Below are 26,043 nucleotides of genomic sequence, written 5' to 3'. Positions count from 1 at the left end.
CTTTCTGGCACCTGGCAGCTCTCCAAATACTGTTTGCAGGCCGTGTGTAACACCCCTCAAGGGCTGGATGGCCAAACACACGGATCCTCGGGGATTTCTTACTGGGAGATCTCTGGGCTGAGTGCTGGTCCCCGCCTGCCCGCCTACCGGCTCCCCGTTGTCCGCATGGCGCAGCCCCGACCCCCTGGGCTTGCAGGGCCACGAGGAGGAGGATAAAGAGGAGCGAGGGGTTTATGGGCCCCCACGCCTGCATCGTGGCACTGCCACTGGCTGTGCCACAAGTGCCGCTGCTGCTGCTGTGACCACTGCTGCTGCTGCAGCAAATGCTGCTACTGCCAATGCTGCTGCTGCTGCTGCTTTGGCCACAGCCGCCGCTGCTGCAAATGTTGGCGCTTCTGCTGCTGCTGCTGCTGCAAATACTGCTGCCGCTGCAAATGCTGCTGCCGCCGCTGCTGCCGCTGCCAGCACTGCCGGAGTGGTGTCCGTGCACAGCACTCCACACCAGGGTGTGACACAGCGCGGCTCTGTGACCTCACAGCCCAAGGTGCAGCCCAGGATACCATGGGCCTTCTGAGCTGCGAGCTCACACTGTCAACTCACATCCAAATTTTCATCCCCCAGGGCTACTCCCTGGTCTCAGAAATTCTTCTCCCTGCACTCCAGGGTGCTCCTGGATTCCTGCAGCTCGCTGTGCAGATGTTGCGGTAGTTCAAGCGCCCCAGCAAGACAAGAGCCTGCGAGCACGATGGTCGACTTGAGATATTTGGAATATATCTGTGATCTTAAATCTGGGCAGTTTTATTACATGGGCTTTAGAGTAGTCATGAGTTTTCTTCACACCTGGTTTCAGCATCATATAGATTTATAGATGCCATATTTCAAATGGAGTAAAACTTACAGGAATTGATGCTCCTTGGGTTCACGTTCAAGCCATAGAGTGGAATGTCCCGTTGTACACAGACTTCTTCATTGCTCTGGCATCCTTAAAAATGCTCTTTTCTTGTGTTGGTAGGTGGGGACTTGAGTCAGACAATACCCGCTCCAAAGACCCAAAGGCCTTAGCAAGCAGGGCTGCATAGTGTGGTATGGATCAGTGTCATGGTATAGATCAGTGTTATGGTATAGATCCACTTCATGCCTGCTTCTCAGGAAAGAAAGTTTTGTGCAAGCTGATAGAGAAGTCAGCTGGTAACATCCGATGAATTTGTCGCTTTTCCCAAGGAACAAGCGCCAGGACGAGAGGAAACGGCCTCAAGTTGCGCCAGGGGAGGTTGAGGTTGGATCTGGGGAACAATTTCTTCCCCAAAGGGCTGTGGGGCAATGGAACAGGCTGCCCAGGGCAGTGCTGGAGTCACCATCCCTGGAGGGGTTGGACAGACGGAGATGAGGTTCTCAGGGACACGGGTTAGTTCATCCGCGCTTGACTGGCCTTTGCACTTTCTTTGCAAAGGGAACTTGGAGGAATCTTTTTCGAATTTGTAATTCTTTTTCCCTGATCATCAGAATTCCTCTAGATCTTAAACATGTGTATAAAAATATTTACACATTTCCTATGAAGCTCAGAAGTTTGAAACATGGGAGGAAAAGGTGCGTGAACCTCAGGTGAGGTGTCTCTACCCCAGGGGTGCCTGAGGCAGCAGATGTTCTCAAATGTCTTGAGTTTGCACCGGACACTGGCAGAGGAGACGAACTGGAGCTGTCTCTCTGAGCAACACATTGTTTTATTCAGGACATCCCAAACATCGAGGATCAGGGGAGTCGTGTACACGGAATGGCGCAGTCCAAAGGTGGCTGCAGGTGCCTGGGGCTTGATCAGCTCCACCTGGAAGGGGTAAAGGAGAAAAAGGTGACCATGGGAACTTGTCATCGCTTGTCTGGGTGCCTGTTGCCCTGCCCGTCCCCCTGAGCCCAGTGCCGTTTCTGGACAGTCGCTTTGCGTATCTCTCTGTCTCCTTTTGGTCAGGGCTGGCTGTGGGTGCAGCGGAGTTCAGCGTCCTGACCCAGCAGACTTGTCCTCAGCAACGGCCGTCTGCCAGAACAAGGGTGCCGATGTGCACTGGCCGCTCCTCATCGCACACCGCTGTATGTGTGCCTTGCAGCCTCCAGCTCGCTGCACCTATTGCTGCAGCACGCTTGTTGGAAACCTCAAGTATTAGCAGAGCACTCGAGGTGTCCTGAGGCTGTGATTCATTGGATTTCCTTCACATTTGGGGGATGTATGTGAACAAAGGAGAAAAACAGTTTAGCGGGAGGTAAAAGACATCCATTGAGTTTGTGTTTGGAGACAGTAAAACAAAAACCTAGTTTTCAGCAGCAAACAAACTGAAGAGCTTTTCACAGCTGGTGTGAAAAGCTGAGCTGAGCTGAGCTGGGTCTGAGTCCAGAGGACGTCGAGCTCCAGCCAGACTTTGCTAGATTCCCCTCTCCTCCAAATTTGTCTTCCCGGCATTAGGAAGGCAGGGACCTGTCTGCTTGTCCCTTCTGAGGAGTGGCCTCCTGAAGAGCTCGCAATGTATGAGCCCGTAACATTTGCTGGCTGAGACATCGGAAGGGAAAAGCAGTGTTCCTTGCTTTCCCTCTGCTGGGCTGGGGACAAGGGAAGGGACAGGAGGGCTGTCGTGCAGCTTGTCACTGCAGCAGGACACTGTGCAGCTCAAGCCAGCCCCAGCGGAAGGGGAGATGCTTTGGCAAAGCCGCGCTCAGCAGAAGGCGGCCACCTTACCCTCCCCGTGTGGTAGTCCACCGGCCCTTGTTTGACGGTCTTATCTCGGAGCTGAGTTCGGGTTCCCATGGAGTATCCGGGAGCTCTGGTTTTGAAAATGTCCAGCTCAATCTTCGGGAGCGCCGCTGGCCCTGGGGTCTGTAAGACAGTCAGCGGAGCTGCTGGGTGGAAATGGCCGGTGTTTGTTCTTACGCCTTGCCAGCACGGCATGCGCCAGTTCAGCAAGCTGGGCAAAGGATTTGGGAACCCCACAGCCCTTCTCTTGCAAGTTGGTGGAGGCATGGGCATTGATTTTTGTCTGTGTGTGTCTGCGGCCCTTGGATGTGACTCTCACCTTGGCGAGATCGGCATCATAACGATCCCGCTGACTCCTGCTCTTCATGGAGTAGCACGGGCTGGCAGACGTGTGCGCCGTTTTGGGGCCCAGCACCCTGGACAAGGTGTAGGTGCCGGGACCTGCAAGAGGAACGGGAAGGGAAGAAACCTCTGGGGCAGAGACAGGCACCCCACAAAGGCTGCTCAGCGCAGCAGGAAGGATGTCTGCCCCCTTTCCCAACTCACTCTGGTTGAAAAGCTGAGCAGCAGATTGTCACTAGAGGCCACCCCAGCTGCAAGGGTTTCCATCTCCCCGCGGTCACTTACCTGGATCGAGGTCGGTTTTCACGCCCCTGTTTCGGAAGCCCATGGACAGCTCAGGCGGGCACTTAAAGACGTGCCGGTTGGACTTCTCCGGGCTGTAATCGCCTAGGGTAGAGGACGACAGCACAAAAGTGGTGAAGTTCTGGCATTTTTCTCAAGCCAAGGAGGCAATTTCACCAGGAGCTGCTCTCCCTAACAGCTGCAGAAGTGCCAGCTGCCAGAAAACAATGACAGCTCATTGAAAGGGTGAGCTGAGCCTTTTGTACCCATCTATCTTTCGTACCACTGTAGCAGGGAAACGTGAAAATGTATTTGCCTTGTCTGAACAATCAACTGGAGGAATGTTACTCACTTGGTCCAGGTGTGATGTCCGTCTTTATCCTGGGAAGTCCAGCGACGGCGTAGGCTGGAGCCACGTACTTCCCAGTCCTGGTCATGGAGGGCTCCACATAATAGCGAGGGCCTGGGGAGCAGCCGCCTTCCGCAGGATCTTGCCCCTCTGCATGTGTACACGGGGGCTTTGACTTTGGTGGGGTTGTGGTTGATGTAACCTAGGAAGAGAAGGGAAGTGGGTTTGTAGCTGATTTTACCACGGGTGTGCTCAACGTGCCACACACCACTCTGATCCTTGTCTTACCCGTTGGGCCCTGGACCGAGTATTTGGGTCCAGGGCTGGTGAACTGGGCTGTGATGGGGCCCCGTGGGCGGTGAGGTCTCCAAGTCCGCAGGAAAGCAGAATCGTGTCTTGGTACTTTGGTTTGTGCCTTAGTAGTTCTGAATCACTGTTCAAATGATTGTGCTGTACAGTAATAGTGAACCTTGCAATGGAACTTTGTTAAATCGCACTTTTCCGACATCATATTAAACCCACTTTTGCTAATACCTTTGACAGTGGTTCTTTAAACGATCTCAGTCACCCATTGGTGACATCTTGGTCCTGTACCATGCAAGTCCTGTCTCATCAGAGAACAGCAAACCTCTTGAGAAGAGATTTTGCAATGAGGGTGTCGAGACCCCTTGCCCAGAGCAGTTGTGGATTCCCCCCCACTGGATTTGTTCAAGGCCTGGGGATGCAAATCCCAACGTGCACAATGGAGCTCATGGCTGCTGCTGAACTATGGCAGGGAAGAAGCAGTCTCAGGACTTCACCTGTCTCAGCCGCGGCAGTCGAAAGGGATGAGGACGGCAATGTCTGCGTCTGCCTCGTCTCTGCGGCACAGAGGGTGGCGAGCAGTGAGGGCAGCCAGAGATGTGGCAAGAGAGGTTGAGGTGGCAGCAGCCAGGGCGCCCTGGGGACAGCCGGGGATCATCCTGGAAATGCTTGGTGACTTTGGGAGGCTTTGCGATTGCATCAGCTGGTGATGCGGGACTCGGGACGTCCGGCCTGCCGGGTCAGATGTTTCTGAGATCTGCTCGTCCTGTCTCCATGTGTATTTTGAGGGTGCACATGAGACAGATTTTGCACATCAGCAGAGACTGGGGGAGCTTTCCAAAGCACCTGGGTTTTACACTGTCCTTGAGCTCAGTGACAGAGGTGACAAGTGACACAGCGGTCACACAGCACCGCTGGGTAGCAGAGGCTCTGCCTGCTGAGGCAAACTAATATTTCCAGATTCATTATTCTATGACTGTTGGATGGCCATTTGGGTTAAAAAGCAGAAGAAAAGCATTTCCACTATACAACCTCAGCCACCACTTCTACAGTTGTCCATGTCAAGGACCCACAACTACTGTATTACAAAAGCTGTGACAGCTATAAAAAGTACCCTATCCTCCCCAATTCATTATTTCCTCATACCCTCCGATTACCACAGGAATAATCTTGCTCTAATGGCCAAGTCCAACCCTCAGCACAGGTGTCGGGATTCTCAGTCCCCTGTGACTCCCAAGATGCAAACTCTGTCTTCCTTCGCAGTCTGTTCTGTAACAGTGATTACCTCAAAACATGCGCCTAACTTTGAGCAGGGAACCTGCAAGCAGCTCTGATGAAGCGCTGTTTGGTTAAATGAATATTCGGATCTCCTGCAGTTGGGTTTCCCTGGTGTAAGGCACAAGTACATGCACATGTGGCCAGCAGGAGGGAGCAGAGCTGCACAGAGTGAAAGGCGCAACTTTACTGACTGCATTTCACATAATCCTACAGGATTTAAAAAGAAATCCCATCGGCATCATGGGTGTATTTTTGTTGCTGTGAGAAGTTTCTTTGGTGTGTAAGTATCTGACGTTTCCTTTTCTTTCACTCATGTACATTTGGCATTAAAACACACATACTAGTGCTAAAATATTTCTTTCCAGTCTCTGCTGGAAAGGGAGTTAAATAGGGAAATGCCAATACCAAACCAGAGCAGGGCATGACGAGAGCTGAAAGATTCTGTTAGGATAGTATCTAATGACTATCAATAAAGTGAAAATCCCTCCTCAGCTTTGATTCTTGCCTTTTCTGTCATATTTAGCCTCAGCCTGAGTAGAAGGAGAGCTGATGGTGTGTAAGGGGATCCCAAGAACTTGTGTAACAGCAAAAGGAAAGAGATGGGCAGCAACAAACTGCTGTCTGTCTCCTCTGCAGGGACTGGTGTGTGCTAATGCAGGGAATGCAGCTGCTTTGGCCTGAGATGGGCCGAAGTGAACTCTGTCTCCTCTCCAACTGCTGCAGAATAAACCTCTGGGGATGGGTGAGAGGGGAACAGAAACTGCGGGACCTTGCATGGCTGGTGTTCTGAGAGAGAGACTTGTATTCACAGGGTAACCCAGGGCATCCTGCCATTTTCATTAGAGCAAATATAGGAGTCTAGGAACAGAACAAATCTGTAAATCTTACAAACTAAGACACCTCTTCCCTAAAAACAAGGCAAATTCATTGCATTGTCCTGCTTTTCTTCTACCTCTCGTGCACGTGAAACAAGATTTTGAATGTGAGGCATCTTTCCCTGGACCACACACTGACACTCGCTCTCCTCTATGGCTGCACCCTGTGTCAAGATCAGGCTTTTGAAAGAGCATTTGAAGGGCTCAAAAGGGTAGATACAATCAAACTATGTTTCTGGATGTGCTCGTAGATAATGAAGGGTACAGTAATGAGAAAGTAGCCAGATTCAATCCATGCTAAGGCGCTTTGTTGAAAGCTGTGGTCAACGATTGACCTGTTTCTGCATTAGAATCATCAGGAAGGGAACTCTTGGCAGAGGAGATGCCAGGGAAGAACAGCACGAGGGTTGGCTTCGTGCAGGCGCGATCGGGCATCCGCACGTGGTTCCAGAAAGGTGAGAGTTTCAGACCTTGATGTTGGCACAGCAGTAGTTCAGCTGCACAAGATTCAGGGCATTAAGTCTAGTGCAGGCTGCTTCATTGTAGATGGATTGGAGTTCTTTACAAACAAGAAAGGCAGTGTGAAAAGGAGATCGACTGGTGGAGTAACTCCCTGGTGTGCCAGGCAGAAAGGCCCCAAGGGGGAACCCCCCAAAAGGTGATGGACCCCCTGCCCTGTCGGGCAGAGGGGGAAGCCCCGAGACAGTCCCTGCCCTGTCGCTGTCGGGCAGAGGTAGGGGACCCAAAAGCTGAGGAGGGTTGGAAGCAAGTTCCAGTTAGGCGTCACGGGCAACCCCCCTCTCTACCTGCTTTGCTTCCCCAGGTGCCCCTGCGTAATAAGTTTGAGGGCCTGGATATTGAAGAAGATGTAGGTGGGGATGTGGTGCAAGGGCCTCCTACAAGGTCACATAGGAAGAGGCGATTGACTCCACACCTCAAGACTGCATCCGATAAAAAAGAAAGAAGGGTGATCGTAGTAGGCAATTCCCTTCTGAGAAGGACAGAGGGCCCGATATGCAGAGTTGACCCTCATCATCAGGAAGTTTGTAGCCTACCTGGTGCCCGGATCAGGGACATCACCAGGGCACTTCCCAGCCTGGTGCACCCAACGGACTGCTACCCACTACTGATCTTGAGACAGATGGGGAGGAAGCTGCATCCCGTAGTCTGAGGGAAATGAAGAAAGATTTCAAGGCCTTGGGACGAACGGTGCAAGAGTGTGGGGCTCAAGTTATCTTCTCTTCCCTCTTTCCATTTTCAGGTGATGATGTGGGATGGAATAGAAAAATTAAGTCCGTAAATGATTGACTTCGAGACTGGTGCTAGAGGCAGGGCTTTGGATTCTTTGATAACGGCTGGTTTTATAAGACACCAGTCCGGATGGTGATACGTGGGAAAGGTTTATCCCACAGGGGTAAAAGGATGCTGGGACAGAAATTAGCAGGGCTCATTTGGAGGACTTTAAACTAGATTTGAAGGGGGATGCGGTTGTAGCTGGGAGTGCATCAGTGGGGCAGCATGCTGGAATCAGTAAAGACCAGGAGGCCCCCCACATCCCTAGGGTGAAATCAGAGTGCTTGGCTCGCTCCCTGAAGTGCCTGTACACCAATGCGCGCAGCATGGGGAATAAGCAGGAGGAGTCAGAAACCTGCGTTCAGTCAGGAGATTCCGATCTGGTGGCAATTACAGAGACATGGTGGGCCAGCTCACATGACTGGAATGTGGTCAATGATGGCGATGTCCTTTTCAGGAAAGACAGGCCAGCGAAGCGTGGTGGTGGAGTTGCTCTTTACGTGAGAGAGCAGCTACAATGTATAGAGTACTGTCCAGGTGCAGTTGAGGAGCGAGTTGAGAGTCTGTGGCTGAGAATTAAGGGGCAGGCTGGCAGGGCTGATACTGATGTGGGTGTCTGTTACAGGCCAGCAGATCAGGGTGAGGAACTTGATGAGGCCTTCTACGGGCAGCTGAGAGCGGCCTCACAGTCACAGGCTCTGGTTGTTATGGGGGATTTTAACTCCCCTGATGTTTGCTGGAAGGACTACTCAGCCAGCCAGCCACCGTCTAGGAAGTTCCTCCAGTGCATTGATGATAACTTTCTGATGCAAATGGTGGAGGAGCCGACTAGGAGAGGTGCGCTGCTGGATCTCGTCCTCACTTACAAGGAGGGTCTGGTTGAAGCAGTAAAGGTGGAGGGCTGCCTTGGTTGCAGTGACCATGAAATGGTGGAGTTGAGGATCTCGTGTGGCGGGAGCAGAACAGCAAGCAGAATTGCAACCCTGGACTTCAACAGGGCCAACTTTGGCCTTTTCAAACAATTGCTGGGGGAAATCCCGTGGGCCAGGCTGCTTGAAGGTAAAGGGGCCCAAGATAGTTGGTTAACATTCAGGGACTGCTTCTACGAAGCTCAAGATCAGAGCATCCCGGCACGTAGGAAGTCAAGGAAGGGAGCCAGGCGACCTGCGTGGTTAAACAGGGAACTGCTGGGTAAGCTCAAGTGGAAGAGGAGAGTTTACAAATCATGGAAGGAGGGGCTGGCCACTTGGGAAGAATATAAGGCTGTTGTTAAAGGATGTAGGGAGGCAACTAGGAAAGCTAAGGCCTCCTTAGAGTTAAATCCGGCAAGAGGGGTCAAGGACAACAGAAAGAGCTTCTTCAAAACCATGGCAGATAAAACTAACAGCAGAGGCGATGTAGGCCCACTGATGAGTGGAGTGGGTGCCCTGGTGACAGAAGACACAGAGAAGGCAGAGTTACTGAATGCCTTCTTTGTCTCTGTCTACTCTGCCGGAGGCTGTCCTGAGGAGCCCCGTACCCCTGAGGCTCCAGAGGAAGGCAGGGCAATGGAGGAGTTTGCCTTGGTTGATGAGGACTGAGTTAGGGAGCAATTAAGCAATCTGGGCATCTGTAAATCCATGGATCCAGATGGGATGCACCCGCGGGTGCTGAGGGAGCTGGCTGAAGTCATTGCTGGACCACTCTCCATCATCTTTGCCAAGTCTTGGGAAACGGGAGAGGTGCCCCCTGAGGACCGGAGGAAAGCAAATGTCACTCCGGTCTTCAAAAAGGGCAAGAAGGAGGACCCGGGCAACTATAGACCAGTCAGCCTCACCTCCATCCCTGGGAAAGTGACGGAACACCTCATCCTTGGTGCCATCTTAAGACATATCAAGGATAAGAGGGTCATCAGGGGCAGTCAACATGGCTTCACCAAGGGCAAGTCGTGCTTGACCAACCTCATAGCCTTTTATGAAGACGTAACAAGGTGGATTGATGATGGCAGAGCGGTGGATGTGGTCTGCCTCGACATCAGTAAAGCATTTGACACCGTCTCCCACAGCATCCTCACGGCTAAACTGAGGAAGTATGGACCGGAAAATCGGGTAGTGAGGTGGACCGCAAACTGGCTGAAGGAAAGAAGCCAGAGAGTCGTGGTCAATGGGGCGGAGTCTGGTTGGAGGCCTGTGTCTAGTGGAGTCCCTCAAGGGTCATTTCTGGGACCAGGATTATTCAATATATTCATCAACGACTTGGATGAGGGAATTGCGTGTACTATCAGCAAGTTTGCTGATGGCACCAAGCTGGGAGGAGTGGTTGAAATGCCAAAAGGCTGTGCTGCCATCCAGCGAGATCTGGACAGGCTGGAGAGTTGGGCAGGGAAAAATTTAATGAAATATAACAAGGGAAAATGTAGAGTCTTATATCTGGGCAGGAACAACCCCAAGTTCCAGTATAGGTTGGGGAATGACCTATTAGAGAGCAGTGTAGGGGAAGGGGACCTGGGGGTCCTGGTGGACAGCAGGATGACCATGAGCCAGCACTGTGCCCTTGTGGCCAAGAAGGCCAATGGCATCCTGGGGTGGATTAGAAGGGGGGTGGTTAGTAGGTCGAGAGAGGTTCTCCTTCCCCTCTACTCTGCCCTGGTGAGACCTCATCTGGAATATTGTGTCCAGTTCTGGGCCCCGCAGTTCCAGAAGGACAGGGAACTGCTGGAGAGAGTCCAGCGCAGGGCCACGAAGATGCTGAAGGGAGTGGAGCATCTCCCTTATGAGGAAAGGCTGAGGGAGCTGGGGCTCTTTAGCTTGGAGAAGAGAAGACTGAGGGGTGACCTCGTTAATGTTTATAAATACATAAAGGGTGGGTGTCACGAGGATGGAGCCAGGCTCTTTTCGGTGACAACCAACAGTAAGACAAGGGGTAATGGGTTCAAGCTGGAACACAAGAGGTTCCACTTAAATTTGAGAAGAAACCTCTTCTCGGTAAGGGTGATGGGAAACTGGAACAGGCTGCCCGGGGAGGTTGTGGAGTCTCCTTCTCTGCAGACATTCAAAACCTGCCTGGACGCCTTCCTGTGTAACCTCATCTGGGTGTTCCTGCTCTGGCAGGGGGATTGGACTAGATGATCTTTGGAGGTCCCTTCCAATCCCTAACATTCTGTGATTCTGTGATTCTGTGATTCTGTGAAGAAAAGCAAGCACCAGGACATAAGGTGTTAAATGATCTGTGTGCTCTTTGGCAGCCCTTAATACCAGGCACATCGCACTCGTGTTTTAATCAAATTGAGCCATCTCAAGTACCAAAGCAATGACGAAAGCAAAGCAAGCAGCGAGGGGGTGGAAATGGTGCTGTGTCCAAATGCAACAGCCTGCACCTGATCCGTAGAGCACCTTTGTCATACAGGGTTTGCAGACAATCAGCCTGCAGTAAGGTTCCAGTTCATATCAGTTCGTTACAGAGAGAAGTCATGTGCTTGTACTCACCGGCAACTGGAGAAGCCACTACGGATGTGGACTCTGCACACGTTGAAGATGTCAGGTCCGTAAATCCTGAGGTCAGGGACAACTGTCTGGCCGAGGACGAATGTGATCACCTGTGTCGGTCGTCCTTGACACTTCAGACCTGAAACACCAAAGAACAGAATGCAGCAAGATCAGTGCCTTGGTCCATTGAATGCTGTGCATGTTTCTGTGTCTGGATGATGACTCGGTGTTTGGTGTTTTCCTCAGCAGTGTATTTAGTGTGGGCTTTTCATCTCCTGGGTGACTCTGGGGCCCTTGGCAAGCGCTGAATTCAGCTCCTGCGGCAGATGTTTCCGAGGGAGTCCAGGTGCAGGGAGGCTAAAGAGAGCACAACTAGTCTCCCTGTACATTTTCTGAACACGCTTGCTCCTTGCCGCTCACCGTGTTGAAGTTCCAAATGGTTTTCCATGTCCCCAATTCGCTCCTTTGCTCAATAACGGCCACGTGCACTTCCCTGTTGATGCTCAGGATTTGGATGCTGCCATTAACCCTGATTTCCCTGGTGACTTGCTGGTTCTGAAACTAGAACACAAAATTAAACAAGACTTTTAGTCTTTCAAGTTAGTCAGTTCTCTCCCCAAAGCTTTAGAAAATTGCTCTTTTAACAGAAGAAATGTGGGTTCACCGTAAGCGCTTAGAGTGACCAGAATATTGTCAAAATGACAAAACGGGCGGGAAAAACGGCGGGAAGAGGCAGCTGAGGCGGCGGCGAGGGCCCCACACCTTTATGGAGTTCCAGCTTGATTAGTTTACAGCAGCTGAAGTATTTTTTTCGCAAAAGACTCTTGCTAGACCTCGTGTTGGTGTCTCGAATGAGAGCATCTCTTTTTCTGTTTAAAAACCAAAAAATCCCTCAGAGTTGAGGTTGTCTCAGCATCCTGCATGTGAGAAAAGCAGAGCTGAGGAGAAAGCCCTGTGACTTTGGAATGCTAATGGGTGGCCTTTGGAATGGAAATGACAATTTGAATTAAACGAGGGAAGGTGAAGAGCTGTATTTTCCAGGAAGCCCGAGTTACTGAAGTGATGGTTGTAGATCACGGGAGTTGTGTTTAGTGATAAAGCTCAGGTCTCCTCCTTGTTGAGCAGGATCTTTTTTGTAAGGTGAGCAGCTCCCATTTTCTGCACTGTTGAGAGTATCTATATATCTGTGTCCAGACACGGAGAGTTTGAGAGTCCCGGTATTGGCGTCTCTTCAGGTTCAGCAGAGCCTTTGCTGTCATGTCTCTGCTCAGCAACCTCTTTTGGAGTCCCCTTCTCTTCCTCATCAGTCTGAGCCTGAATCAATTTAAATCTGAATAATTATGATCATTGTGAAAAGTAACGAGAGCCCCATCAGAGCAAGAAACCTGCCAGAATGCGATATGCCAATTAAATTCCCGTGGTCTGGAAGAAGCAAACACTTTGCTTCATTGGTTAGTGCTGTTGGCTGGAATACGGAATTTCCTTCTGACAGACAATTCAATGCTCAGGAACTTATTTTGATCCTTATTTTGAAATGGATTGTATTTAATCACCCACTACGTGGATACAAAAAGTGCCACTTTCCTGTGGGACCAGTATTACAGCACTCTGACACATGGCATTGGACACATCTCAAAACAAAATCATAAAATATAGTAGTAAATAGCAGCAAATTAATACGGCAAGTCTCCCAGAAATTATATACTTTGAAGTAAAGGTAGCAAAGCATCTTTGTTTCAATGAAACTGAATACTATTGAAAGATTAACAACATCAGCAGACTGCCAGGAAACTACTTTGTTTTGGTGAAAAGGTTTATTTCAATGAAAACGTTTCAGTTAGTGAACAAAGCTGAATAAAGCACTGAAGTTGTTCCCTCGAGGCTTGCAGAAATTAGCATGGCCCGTGATACAAACATAACTAACGTGGACTTCCTTCATGAGTCTAATTTCCATTTTTCACACACATACGTATCTATTAATGTGGAATCTAAGAAAGGCAATTTCTCAGGTCTCTTGCTCCATACATTGCAATGACTGACAGAAGGAAATCGCAGCTCATAAAAAGAAATGGCAGCACACGGTTCGGCAGCACGTGGTTCAGCAGTAGTTTCCTGTCTTCTGTCAAGCTTTAATGGTTACTGTAGGACACGCGGTTAATTTAAGCTTCTACTGGAATCAAAAAGCTGGGAGATGCACTAAGCATCATAATGTGTGGTGTGATGGTAAAAATGGGAATTGATGGACATGAAGTCCAAGTCATTTAGTGAGAAGCCTCCAAGGTTCCCTCTCTCTGCAGCTCTCCCTCCTGGCCCAGCTCCGCAGGCTGGTCCCACCAGGGAAGCCGTGTCCCCCCAGCCCGGCGGAGGGTCCCCTGCTCAGCTCCCTGCCCGCTGGCACCGCGGGCATCCACCTCCCTGCGTGCCCCGACATGAAGTTTGGCGCAGAACGGGTGAGTTCCCAGACAAGTGTGCTGCTGAACTGTGTTTATTTCTGTGCCGCGGTCCCAACTGCCTTGGCCTCGGCCTGGCGGCGCCTGCGGAGAGAAAAGGCTGCTGAGGCCCCGCCGTGGCCGCGGTGCCAGGCGGGTGCGAGGCTGCGGGGCAGCGCTGGGCGCCCCGTGGGGTGCGGGCACCCAGCTGCACGGGGAAGCTGCAGTGGGAGCTGCAGGGACACCCTGGTCGAGGTGAACATCTGGGCTCTACGGCAGCACCCAACAGGGTGATTTTTGCTTCCTGGCTCATGGCCGCCATCTGATACAGGAGTTTGGCAACACCCCCCGCGCAACAACTCACTTTTGTCTCCTCCTCCAGCACAGCCAGCATGCACAAAACAGCCCCAGCCCAAACAGGATGGAGCCCAAGCTCGCCACGGCGGTTTCTATGCAGTACTTCTTGTAGGTTGCAGGATCTGTAGTATTTTTTCTATTCTCGATGCTTCGACCTGGAGGAACAATTCTGTACCTTAGTGTTTTGTGCACACTAAGGGTGATCTCACACGAGGTCTGACAGCTGTTTGACCAACTGTCCCATGGAGCGAGACAGACACAAACGGCCCCTGTGTCAGGGAATGCCACCCCCAGCTCTCCCTCCCCGGGGGACCCACACCCCAGGAGGACACAGTCCGGCCCATGGGGAGACACCTGAACCTCGCTCCCCCATTTGCCTTTGCTCCAGCACGGGCACAGCTTGCACGCCCCCAGCCTTCAGGACTTGTCTCCCACTTCTGGCCCCTGCAAGGCCGCTCCGTACCTCGAATCTTGTCAAGAAGGTCTTTGATCCCCGCCTGGCGGGCTTCCCCAGGGTTGGACAGCTCTGCCAAGAATCAGAGAAAGGTAAAGCCTCAGCAGAGGATGCAGGAGAACGGGGCAGGTTCCCCCTGTGCCATGCTCCATCTCTCAGCTCATCCCTTTGGACCTCAGTGCACAGGAGGGATCCCCTCCCTTGTGCCTGGGGGGACTCACCACAAGAGTTTGGCTGCTGAAGAGCCTGCAGACACAGGGATTTTGGTTTATGACACTGGATGACCAGAGGACAGCAATTACCTGGCATGCCTCCTGACTTCATTGCCAACATCCCTTCATCGTAGATCGGCACTACCTGACCGCCTCCTTTCTGAAACGCCCCGGTCTCCACAGTCTCGTGGCCCAGGTCTTTAGAAAGAAACAGAATCAGTTTAATTAGAAGTAACCTCTTCAAGTATCTAAACCTCCACTTCCCAAGTCTTCTGCTATAGAGCGATATATACCCACCATGCTCTACTTTGTCCAGTTCCTTCAGGACTTGGGTCAGGACCGATGGACGCCGGGCAGATTTTAGTCTTTCTGCCTTAGGCTTTGTTCTTTGAGGACCTTAATTGAAAATATAAAGTTAAATTCCTGAGAAATAAAATACTGAACACGAGTGCTTAGCCCGTGAACTCAGCCAAGCCTGAGCACTCACCCTTGCCATGCCAGGTGAGCTGCGGCGCGGGACCCACCCGAGGAGCTGGAAAAGCCCTCCCTGTGCTCACACCTGCAACTGAACAGCCACGAGAATTTTCTATCAGACATTGTGATACACACCAGAGAACGGCTCGTTCTGCACAGTCTCGTAGCCCAGGTCTTTAAAAAGAAACTGATTCAGTTTAATTAGAAGTAACCTCTTCAAGAACCAATGTCTTCAGGAGGCAGTATTTCTCAAAATACATTGATAACACTCAGAAAGAAAGCCTGAGCATTTGAGGGTGTCAGTTCAGTTAGGGAAAGCACCCTTCTAAGAAGCACATGTATCTAAACCTCCACTTCCCAAGTCTTCTGCTCTAGAGCGATATATACCCACCATGCTGCACTTTGTCCAGTTCCTTAAGGACTTGGTTCAGGACTGATGGATGCCGGGAAGTTTTCCGTCTTTCTGCCTTAGGCTTTGCACTTTGATGACCTTAACGGAAAGTAGAAAGTTAAATTCCTGAGAAATAAAATACTGAAAACGAGTGCTTAGCCCATGAACTCAGCCAAGCCTGAGCACTCACCCTTGCCATGCCAGGTGAGCTGCGGCGCAGGACCCACCGGAGGAGCTGGAAAAGCCTTCCCTGTGCTCACACCTGCAACTGAACAGCCACGAGAATTTTCTATCAGACACTGTGATAACGTCATCACTGAATAGCTTTGTGCTGGCAGCTCCCAAAGGAAGCGAAAAGCCATGACGTACCCATGAGACTGCCCCGAGTGTCAGCCCTGGAAGCCAGCTGGTACCCTGGATATCCATTGCGTGCCGCCATGTCTGCAGACAGACACAACAGAGAAGCTCCCAAGAAATATTTCAATGGACATCTTCAGAATATTAAACCCTAAATGCTCACTCGTTCAAGCAACAGACCTGAGGGATCGCCGCGATGCTTCTGGATGAGAGCCGGCTGTGGAGTCGCAAGTCCATTGGCTACAGGCACATCTGGAATCAAGCACATTCCGTTAGATCTTCTTATCTGCTTCTTTCTCAGAGACCTGTGGTTACTGGAGGGGGTGTCAGTTAATGACGTGGGCCCCAGACGTGGGTGGAGGTTTCCAAAGCTGCAGAGGGGCCAGGGTGACCTGCTTTCTGGCACCTGGCAGCTCTCCAAATACTGTTTGCAGGCCGTGTGTAACACCCGTCAAGGGCTGGATGGCCAAACACACGGATCCTCGGGGATTTCTTACTGGGAGATCTCTGGGCTGAGTGCTGGTCCCCGCCTGCCCGCCTACCGGCTCCCCGTTGTCCGCATGGCGCAGCCCCGACCCCCTGGGCTTGCAGGGCCACGAGGAGGAGGATAAAGAGGAGCGAGGGGTTTATGGGCCCCCACGCCTGCATCGTGGCACTGCCACTGGCTGTGCCACAAGTGCCGCTGCTGCTGCTGTGACCACTGCTGCTGCTGCAGCAAATGCTGCTACTGCCAATGCTGCTGCTGCTGCTGCTTTGGCCACAGCCGCCGCTGCTGCAAATGTTGGCGCTTCTGCTGCTGCTGCTGCTGCAAATACTGCTGCCGCTGCAAATGCTGCTGCCGCCGCTGCTGCCGCTGCCAGCACTGCCGGAGTGGTGTCCGTGCACAGCACTCCACACCAGGGTGTGACACAGCGCGGCTCTGTGACCTCACAGCCCAAGGTGCAGCCCAGGATACCATGGGCCTTCTGAGCTGCGAGCTCACACTGTCAACTCACATCCAAATTTTCATCCCCCAGGGCTACTCCCTGGTCTCAGAAATTCTTCTCCCTGCACTCCAGGGTGCTCCTGGATTCCTGCAGCTCGCTGTGCAGATGTTGCGGTAGTTCAAGCGCCCCAGCAAGACAAGAGCCTGCGAGCACGATGGTCGACTTGAGATATTTGGAATATATCTGTGATCTTAAATCTGGGCAGTTTTATTACATGGGCTTTAGAGTAGTCATGAGTTTTCTTCACACCTGGTTTCAGCATCATATAGATTTATAGATGCCATATTTCAAATGGAGTAAAACTTACAGGAATTGATGCTCCTTGGGTTCACGTTCAAGCCATAGAGTGGAATGTCCCGTTGTACACAGACTTCTTCATTGCTCTGGCATCCTTAAAAATGCTCTTTTCTTGTGTTGGTAGGTGGGGACTTGAGTCAGACAATACCCGCTCCAAAGACCCAAAGGCCTTAGCAAGCAGGGCTGCATAGTGTGGTATGGATCAGTGTCATGGTATAGATCAGTGTTATGGTATAGATCCACTTCATGCCTGCTTCTCAGGAAAGAAAGTTTTGTGCAAGCTGATAGAGAAGTCAGCTGGTAACATCCGATGAATTTGTCGCTTTTCCCAAGGAACAAGCGCCAGGACGAGAGGAAACGGCCTCAAGTTGCGCCAGGGGAGGTTGAGGTTGGATCTGGGGAACAATTTCTTCCCCAAAGGGCTGTGGGGCAATGGAACAGGCTGCCCAGGGCAGTGCTGGAGTCACCATCCCTGGAGGGGTTGGACAGACGGAGATGAGGTTCTCAGGGACACGGGTTAGTTCATCCGCGCTTGACTGGCCTTTGCGCTTTCTTTGCAAAGGGAACTTGGAGGAATCTTTTTCGAATTTGTAATTCTTTTTCCCTGATCATCAGAATTCCTCTAGATCTTCAACATGTGTATAAAAATATTTACACATTTCCTATGAAGCTCAGAAGTTTGAAACATGGGAGGAAAAGGTGCGTGAACCTCAGGTGAGGTGTCTCTACCCCAGGGGTGCCTGAGGCAGCAGATGTTCTCAAATGTCTTGAGTTTGCACCGGACACTGGCAGAGGAGACGAACTGGAGCTGTCTCTCTGAGCAACACATTGTTTTATTCAGGACATCCCAAACATCGAGGATCAGGGGAGTCGTGTACACGGAATGGCGCAGTCCAAAGGTGGCTGCAGGCGCCTGGGGCTTGATCAGCTCCACCTGGAAGGGGTAAAGGAGAAAAAGGTGACCATGGGAACTTGTCATCGCTTGTCTGGGTGCCTGTTGCCCTGCCCGTCCCCCTGAGCCCAGTGCTGTTTCTGGACAGTCGCTCTGCGTCTCCCTCTGTCTCCTCTTGGTCAGGGCTGGCTGTGGGTGCAGCGGAGTTCAGCGTCCTGACCCAGCAGACTTGTCCTCAGCAACGGCCGTCTGCCAGAACAAGGGTGCCGATGTGCACTGGCCGCTCCTCATCGCACACCGCTGTATGTGTGCCTTGCAGCCTCCAGCTCGCTGCACCTATTGCTGCAGCACGCTTGTTGGAAACCTCAAGTATTAGCAGAGCACTCAAGGTGTCCTGAGGCTGTGATTCATTGGATTTCCTTCACATTTGGGGGATGTATGTGAACAAAAGAGAAAAACAGTTTAGCAGGAGGTAAAAGACATCCATTGAGTTTGTGTTTGCAGACAGTAAAACAAAAACCTAGTTTTCAGCAGCAAACAAACTGAAGAGCTTTTCACAGCTGGTGTGAAAAGCTGAGCTGAGCTGAGCTGGGTCTGAGTCCAGAGGACGTCGAGCTCCAGCCAGACTTTGCTAGATTCCCCTCTCCTCCAAATTTGTCTTCCCGGCATTAGGAAGGCAGGGACCTGTCTGCTTGTCCCTTCTGAGGAGTGGCCTCCTGAAGAGCTCGCAATGTATGAGCCCGTAACATTTGCTGGCTGAGACATCGGAAGGGAAAAGCAGTGTTCCTTGCTTTCCCTCTGCTGGGCTGGGGACAAGGGAAGGGACAGGAGGGCTGTCCTGCACCTTGTCACTACAGCAGGACACTGTGCAGCTCCAGGCAGACCCAGCGGAAGGGGAGATGCTTTGGCAAAGCCGCGCTCTGCAGAAGGCGGCCACCTTACCCTTCCCGTGCGGTAGTCCACCGGCCCTTGTTTGACGGTCTTATCTCGGAGCTGAGTTCGGGTTCCCATGGAGTATCCGGGAGCTCTGGTTTTGAAAATGTCCAGCTCAATCTTCGGGAGCGCCGCTGGCCCTGGGGTCTGTAAGACAGTCAGCGGAGCTGCTGGGTGAAAATGGCCAGTGTTTGTTCTTACGCCTTGCCAGCACGGCATGCGCCAGTTCAGCAAGCTGGGCAAAGGATTTGGGAACCCCACAGCCCTTCTCTTGCAAGTTGGTGGAGGCGTGGGCATTGATTTTTGTCTGTGTGTGTCTGCGGCCCTTGGATGTGACTCTCACCTTGGCAAGATCGGCATCATAACGATCCCGCTGACTCCTGCTCTTCATGGAGTAGCACGGGCTGGCAGATGTGTGCGCCGTGTTGGGGCCCAGCACCCTGGGCAAGGTGTAGGTGCCGGGACCTGCAAGAGGAACGGGAAGGGAAGAAACCTCTGGGGCAGAGACAGGCACCCCACAAAGGCTGCTCAGCGCAGCAGGAAGGATGTCTGCCCCCTTTCCCAACTCACTCTGGTTGAAAAGCTGAGCAGCAGATTGTCACTAGAGGCCACCCCAGCTGCAAGGGTTTCCATCTCCCCGCGGTCACTTACCTGGATCGAGGTCGGTTTTCACGCCCCTGTTTCGGAAGCCCATGGACAGCTCAGGCGGGCACTTAAAGACGTGCCGGTTGGACTTCTCTGGGCTGTAATCGCCTAGGGTAGAGGACGACAGCACAAAAGTGGTGAAGTTCTGGCATTTTTCTCAAGCCAAGGAGGCAATTTCACCAGGAGCTGCTCTCCCTAACAGCTGCAGAAGTGCCAGCTGCCAGAAAACAATGACAGCTCATTGAAAGGGTGAGCTGAGCCTTTTGTACCCGTCTATCTTTTGTACCACTGTAGCAGGGAAACGTGAAAATGTATTTGCCTTGTCTGAACAATCAACTGGAGGAATGTTACTCACTTGGTCCAGGTGTGATGTCCGTCTTTATCCTGGGAAGTCCAGCGACGGCGTAGGCTGGAGCCACGTACTTCCCAGTCCTGGTCATGGAGGGCTCCACATAATAGCGAGGGCCTGGGGAGCAGCCGCCTTCCGCAGGATCTTGCCCCTCTGCATGTGTACACGGGGGCTTTGACTTTGGTGGGGTTGTGGTTGATGTAACCTAGGAAGAGAAGGGAAGTGGGTTTGTAGCTGATTTTACCACGGGTGTGCTCAACGTCCACACGCCACTCTGATCCTTGTCTTACCCGTTGGGCCCTGGACCGAGTATTTGGGTCCAGGGCTGGTGAACTGGGCCGTGATGGGGCCCCGTGGGCGGTGAGGTCTCCAAGTCCCCAGGAAAGCAGAATCGTGTCTTGGTACTTTGCTTTGTGCCTTAGTAGTTCTGAATCACTGTTCAAATGATTGTGCTGTACAGTAATAGTGAACCTTGCAATGGAACTTTGTTAAATCGCACTTTTCTGACATCATATTAAACCCACTTTTGCTAATACCTTTGACAGTGGTTCTTTAAACGATCTCAGTCACCCATTGGTGACATCTTGGTCCTGTACCATGCAAGTCCTGTCTCATCAGAGAACACCAAACCTCTTGAGAAGAGATTTTGCAATGAGGGTGTCAAGACCCCTTCTCCGGGGCAGTTGTGGATTCCCCCCCACTGGATTTGTTCAAGGCCTGGGGATGCAAATCCCAACGTGCACAATGGAGCTCATGGCTGCTGCTGAGCTATGGCAGGGAAGAAGCAGTCTCAGGACTTCACCTGTCTCAGCTGCGGCAGTCGAAAGGGATGAGGACGGCAATGTCTGCGTCTGCCTCGTCTCTGCGGCACAGAGGGTGGCGAGCAGTGAGGGCAGCCAGAGATGTGGCAAGAGAGGTTGAGGTGGCAGCAGCCAGGGCGCCCTGGGGACAGCCGGGGATCATCCTGGAAATGCTTGGTGACTTTGGGAGGCTTTGCGATTGCATCAGGTGGTGATGCGGGACTCAGGACGTCCGGCCTGCAGGGTCAGATGTTTCTGAGGTCTGCTCGTCCTGTCTCCATGTGTATTTTCAGGGTGCACATGAGACAGATTTTGCACATCAGCAGAGACTGGGGGAGCTTTCCAAAGCACCTGGGTTTTACACTGTCCTTGCGCTCAGTGACAGAGGTGACAAGTGACACAGCGGTCACACAGCACCGCTGGGTAGCAGAGGCTCTGCCTGCTGAGGCAAACTAATATTTCCAGATTCATTATTCTATGACTGTTGGATGGCCATTTGGGTTAAAAAGCAGAAGAAAAGCATTTCCACTATACAACCTCAGCCACCACTTCTACAGTTGTCCATGTCAGGGACCCACAACCACTGTATTACAAAAGCTGTGACAGCTATAAAAAGTACCCTATCCTCCCCAATTCATTATTTCCTCATACCCTCCGATTACCGCAGGAATAATCTTGCTCTAATGGCCAAGTCCAACCCTCAGCACAGGTGTCGGGATTCTCAGTCCCCTGTGACTCCCAAGATGCAAACTCTGTCTTCCTTTGCAGTCTGTTCTGTAACAGTGATTACCTCAAAACATGCGCCTAACTTTGAGCAGGGAACCTACAAACAGCTCTGATGAAGCGCTGTTTGGTTAAATGAACATTCGGATCTCCTGCAGTTGGGTTTCCCTGGTGTAAGGCACAAGTACATGCACATGTGGCCAGCAGGAGGGAGCAGAGCTGCACGGAGTGAAAGGCGCAACTTTACTGACTGCATTTCACATAATCCTACAGGATTTAAAAAGAAATCCCATCGGCATCATGGGTGTATTTTTGTTGCTGTGAGAAGTTTCTTTGGTGTGTAAGTATCTGACATTTCCTTTTCTTTCACTCATGTACATTTGGCATTAAAACACACATACTAGTGTTAAAATATTTCTTTCCAGTCTCTGCTGGAAAGGGAGTTAAATAGGGAAATGTCAATACCAAATCAGAGCAGGGCATGATGAGAGCTGAAAGATTCTGTTAGGATAGTAACTAATGACTATCAAAAAAGTGAAAATCCCTCCTCAGCTTTGATTCTTGCCTTTTCTGTCATATTTAGCCTCAGCCTGAGTAGAAGGAGAGCTGATGGTGTGTAAGGGGATCCCAAGAACTTGTGTAACAGCAAAAGGAAAGAGATGGGCAGCAACAAACTGCTGTCTGTCTCCTCTGCAGGGACTGGTGTGTGCTAATGCAGGGAATGCAGCTGCTTTGGCCTGAGATGGGCCGAAGTGAACTCTGTCTCCTCTCCAACTGCTGCAGAATAAACCTCTGGGGATGGGTGAGAGGGGAACAGAAACTGCGGGACGTTGCATGGCTGGTGTTCTGAGAGAGAGACTTGTATTCACAGGGTAACCCAGGGCATCCTGCCATTTTCATTAGAGCAAATATAGGAGTCTAGGAACAGAACAAATCTGTAAATCCTACAAACTAAGACACCTCTTCCCTAAAAACAAGGCAAATTCATTGCATTGTCCTGCTTTTCTTCTACCTCTCGTGCACGTGAAACAAGATTTTGAATGTGAGGCATCTTTCCCTGGACCACACACTGACACTCGCTCTCCTCTATGGCTGCACCCTGTGTCAAGATCAGGCTTTTGAAAGAGCATTTGAAGGGCTCAAAAGGGTAGATACAATCAAACTATGTTTCTGGATGTGCTCGTAGATAATGAAGGGTACAGTAATGAGAAAGTAGCCGGATTCAATCCATGCTAAGGCGCTTTGTTGAAAGCTGTGGTCAACGATTGACCTGTTTCTGCATTAGAATCATCAGGAAGGGAACTCTTGGCAGAGGAGATGCCAGGGAAGAACAGCATGAGGGTTGGCTTTGTGCAGGCGCGATCGGGCATCCGCACGTGGTTCCAGAAAGGTGAGAGTTTCAGACCTTGATGTTGGCACAGCAGTAGTTCAGCTGCACAAGATTCAGGGCATTAAGTCTAGTGCAGGCTGCTTCATTGTAGATGGATTGGAGTTCTTTACAAACAAGAAAGGCAGTGTGAAAAGGAGATCGACTGGTGGAGTAACTCCCTGGTGTGCCAGGCAGAAAGGCCCCAAGGGGGAACCCCCCAAAAGGTGATGGACCCCCTGCCCTGTCGGGCAGAGGGGGAAGCCCCGAGACAGTCCCTGCCCTGTCGCTCTCGGGCAGAGGTAGGGGACCCAAAAGCTGAGGAGGGTTGGAAGCAAGTTCCAGTTAGGCGTCACGGGCAACCCCCCTCTTTACCTGCTTTGCTTCCCCAGGTGCCCCTGCGTAATAAGTTTGAGGGCCTGGATATTGAAGAAGATGTAGGTGGGGATGTGGTGCAAGGGCCTCCTACAAGGTCACATAGGAAGAGGCGATTGACTCCACACCTCAAGACTGCATCCGATAAAAAAGAAAGAAGGGTAATTGTATTAGGCAATTCCCTTCTGAGAAGGACAGAGGGCCCGATATGCAGAGTTGACCCTCATCATCAGGAAGTTTGTAGCCTACCTGGTGCCCGGATCAGGGACATCACCAGGGCACTTCCCAACCTGGTGCACCCAACGGACTGCTACCCACTACTGATCTTGAGACAGATGGGGAGGAAGCTGCATCCCGTAGTCTGAGGGAAATGAAGAAAGATTTCAAGGCCTTGGGACGAACGGTGCAAGAGTGTGGGGCTCAAGTTATCTTCTCTTCCCTCTTTCCATTTTCGGGTGATGATGTGGGATGGAATAGAAAAATTAAGTCCGTAAATGATTGACTTCGAGACTGGTGCTACAGGCAGGGCTCTGGATTCTTTGATAACGGCTGGTTTTATAAGACAACAGTCCGGATGGTGATACGTGGGAAAGGTTTATCCCACAGGGGTAAAAGGATGCTGGGACAGAAATTAGCAGGGCTCATTTGGAGGGCTTTAAACTAGATTTGAAGGGGGATGTGGTTGTAGCTGGGAGTGCATCACTGGGGCAGCATGCTGGAATCAGTAAAGACCAGGAGGCCCCCCACACCCCTAGGGTGAAATCAGAGTGCTTGGCTCGCTCCCTGAAGTGCCTGTACACCAATGCGCGCAGCATGGGGAATAAGCAGGAGGAGTTAAAAACCTGCGTTCAGTCAGGAGATTCCGATCTGGTGGCAATTACAGAGGCATGGTGGGCCAGCTCACATGACTGGAATGTGGTCAATGATGGCGATGTCCTTTTCAGGAAAGACAGGCCAGCGAAGCGTGGTGGTGGAGTTGCTCTTTACGTGAGAGAGCAGCTACAATGTATAGAATACTGTCCAGGTGCAGTTGAGGAGCGAGTTGAGAGCCTGTGGGTGAGAATTAAGGGGCAGGCTGGCAGGGCTGATACTGTTGTGGGTATCTATTACAGGCCAGCAGATCAGAGTGAGGAACTTGATGAGGCCTTCTACGGGCAGCTGAGAGCAGCCCCACAGTCACAGGCTCTGGTTGTTATGGGGGATTTTAACTCCCCTGATGTTTGCTGGAAGGACTACTCAGCCAGCCAGCCACCGTCTAGGAGGTTCCTCCAGTGCATTGATGATAACTTTCTGATGCAAATGGTGGAGGAACAGACTAGGAGAGGTGTGCTGCTGGATCTCGTCCTCACTTACAAGGAGGGTCTGGTTGAAGCAGTAAAGGTGGAGGGCTGCCTTGGTTGCAGTGACCATGAAATGGTGGAGTTGAGGATCTCGTGTGGCGGGAGCAGAACAGCAAGCAGAATTGCAACCCTGGACTTCAACAGGGCCAACTTTGGCCTTTTCAAACAATTGCTGGGGGAAATCCCGTGGGCCAGGCTGCTTGAAGGTAAAGGGGCCCAAGACAGTTGGTTAACATTCAGGGACTGCTTCTACGAAGCTCAAGATCAGAGCATCCCGGCACGTAGGAAGTCAAGGAAGGGAGCCAGGAGACCTGCGTGGTTAAACAGGGAACTGCTGGGTAAGCTCAAGTGGAAGAGGAGAGTTTACAAATCATGGAAGGAGGGGCTGGCCACTTGGGAAGAATATAAGGCTGTTGTTAAAGGATGTAGGGAGGCAACTAGGAAAGCTAAGGCCTCCTTAGAGTTAAACCTGGCGAGAGGGGTCAAGGACAACAGAAAGAGCTTCTTCAAATCCATGGCAGATAAAACTAACAGCAGAGGCGATGTAGGCCCACTGATGAGTGGAGTGGGTGCCCTGGTGACAGAAGACACAGAGAAGGCAGAGTTACTGAATGCCTTCTTTGTCTCTGTCTACTCTGCCGGAGGCTGTCCTGAGGAGCCCCGTACCCCTGAGGCTCCAGAGGAAGGCAGGGCAATGGAGGAGTTTGCCTTGGTTGATGAGGACTGAGTTAGGGAGCAATTAAGCAATCTGGGCGTCTGTAAGTCCATGGATCCAGATGGGATGCACCCGCGGGTGCTGAGGGAGCTGGCTGAAGTCATTGCTGGACCACTCTCCATCATCTTTGCCAAGTCTCGGGAAACGGGAGAGGTGCCCCCTGAGGACCGGAGGAAAGCAAATGTCACTCCGGTCTTCAAAAAGGGCAAGAAGGAGGACCCGGGCAACTATAGACAGGTGAGTCTCACCTCCATCCCTGGGAAAGGGATGGAACACTTTATCCTTGGTGCCATCTTAAGACATATCAAGGATAAGAGGGTCATCAGGGGCAGTCAACATGGCTTCACCAAGGGCAAGTCGTGCTTGACCAACCTCATAGCCTTTTATGAAGACATAACAAGGTGGATTGATGATGGCAGAGCGGTGGATGTGGTCTGCCTCGACATCAGTAAAGCATTTGACACCGTCTCCCACAGCATCCTCATGGCTAAACTGAGGAAGTATGGACCGGAAAATCGGGTAGTGAGGTGGACCGCAAATTGGCTGAAGGAAAGAAGCCAGAGAGTCGTGGTCAATGGGGTGGAGTCTGGTTGGAGGCCTGTGTCTAGTGGAGTCCCTCAAGGGTCATTTCTGGGACCAGGATTATTCAATATATTCATCAACGACTTGGATGAGGGAATTGAGTGTACTATCAGCAAGTTTGCTGATGGCACCAAGCTGGGAGGAGTGGCTGACACGCCAGAAGGCTGTGCTGCCATGCAGCGAGATCTGGACAGGCTGGAGAGTTGGGCAGGGAAAAATTTAATGAAGTATAACAAGGGAAAATGTAGAGTCCTGCATCTGGGCAGGAACAACCCCAGGTTCCAGTATAGGTTGGGGAATGACCTATTAGAGAGCAGTGTAGGGGAAGGGGACCTGGGGGTCCTGGTGGACAGCAGGATGACCATGAGCCAGCACTGTGCCCTTGTGGCCAAGAAGGCCAATGGCATCCTGGGGTGTATTAGAAGGAGGGTGGTTAGTAGGTC

The 26,043-nt window shown here is 51.6% G+C and overlaps 2 pseudogenes; both read right to left on the bottom strand.

Moving 5' to 3' along the window:
* Positions 1-329: 329 nt before the first annotated feature.
* On the bottom strand, positions 330-4,218 carry LOC135998454 (ciliary microtubule associated protein 1A-like; annotated as a pseudogene).
* Positions 4,219-16,321: 12,103 nt separating this feature from the next.
* LOC135998453 (ciliary microtubule associated protein 1A-like) lies at positions 16,322-20,298 on the bottom strand (annotated as a pseudogene).
* Positions 20,299-26,043: the final 5,745 nt, after the last annotated feature.

Source organism: Caloenas nicobarica, chromosome 25 (assembly GCF_036013445.1).
Source record: "Caloenas nicobarica isolate bCalNic1 chromosome 25, bCalNic1.hap1, whole genome shotgun sequence".
Classification (NCBI taxonomy): domain Eukaryota; kingdom Metazoa; phylum Chordata; class Aves; order Columbiformes; family Columbidae; genus Caloenas; species Caloenas nicobarica.
Note: the sequence above shows the minus strand (reverse complement) of the source record. Positions and strands in the feature narration are given on the sequence as shown.